Source organism: Bubalus kerabau, chromosome 15 (genome assembly GCF_029407905.1).
Source record: "Bubalus kerabau isolate K-KA32 ecotype Philippines breed swamp buffalo chromosome 15, PCC_UOA_SB_1v2, whole genome shotgun sequence".
Classification (NCBI taxonomy): Eukaryota; Metazoa; Chordata; class Mammalia; order Artiodactyla; family Bovidae; genus Bubalus; species Bubalus kerabau.
Window position 1 is genome coordinate 1109566 of NC_073638.1, and position 1274 is coordinate 1110839.

At 38.1% G+C, this 1274-nt stretch overlaps 1 pseudogene; it reads left to right on the forward strand.

Moving 5' to 3' along the window:
- The first annotated feature begins 342 nt into the window (after window positions 1–342).
- Window positions 343–1274, forward strand: LOC129628103 (olfactory receptor 4C16-like; annotated as a pseudogene).

The following is a 1274-nucleotide window of genomic DNA, read 5'->3' on the forward strand; positions in this document are numbered from 1 at the left end:
GACAAAGGGAATAATAAAATGGAGCCATATATAACATATATTCATAAAATTAATCATAATCATATCCGGTCTAACAAGGGATTGTATTTAAAGAGTTTTATTGGAAAGTTTAACATTCACAAGTTTATATGAGACTCATAATGACCCTATGAAATGGTCATTACAAATTGAAGAACAAATGTTATTATTAAGAAACAAACATATAATATAAATTATTGGAAATAATATACCTGATAAGCAAATTTTGTTTTACTTAAAATATTCCATCATATAATATATTGCACCATATATTGATTTATTTTTTGCAGATAATCTATTTCACATTCATCCCTCATCTCATTCATGAAGATGAACAATAATGTGACTGAGTTCATTCTACTTGGGTTATCACAGGATCCTCTTAGGAAAAAAATAGTGTTTGTCACTTTCTTGTTTTTATATCTGGGGATGTTACTGGGTAACCTCCTGATTATTTCTACCATCAAGACCAGCAGGACACTTGGGAGTCCAATGTACTTCTTCCTTTTCCACTTATCTTTATCTGATACCTTTCTCTCAACTTCCATAGCCCCTAGAGTGATTGCCGATGCCCTTAGGGGAAAGAGCACAATCTCCTTCAATGAGTGCATTATCCAAGTCTTTGCATCACATTTTTTTGGTTGCCTAGAGATCTTCATCCTTATTCTCATGGCTGTTGACCGCTTTGTGGCCATCTGTAAACCCCTTCAATACATGACCCTCATGAGCCATCGACTCTGTGGTGTCTTGGTGACTGTGGCCTGGGTAGGGTCTTGCATTCATTCTCAGCTCAGATTCTTCTAGCCTTGAGTCTGCCTTTCTGCGGTCCCAATGTGATAGATCACTATTTTTGTGACTTGCAGCCTTTGTTGAAACTTGCCTGTACAGACACTTATGCGACCAATCTACTCTTGGTGTCCAACAGTGGAGCTATCTGTACAGTGAGTTTTGTCATGCTGATGTTCTCCTATGCTATCATCTTGCATTCTCTGAGAAACCACAGTGCTGAAGGGAGGAAGAAAGCCCTATCCACCTGCATCTCCCACATCATCGCGATCATCTTGTTCTTTGGTCCTTGCATATTTATATACACACGCCCTGCAACTACCTTCCCCATGGATAAGATGATAGCTGTGTTTTATACAGTTGGAACACCTTTGATCAACCCCCTGATTTACACACTAAGGAATACAGAAGTGAAAAATGCCATGAGAATGTTATGGGGCAAGAAACTGACAACAGGTGACAAAAGATAA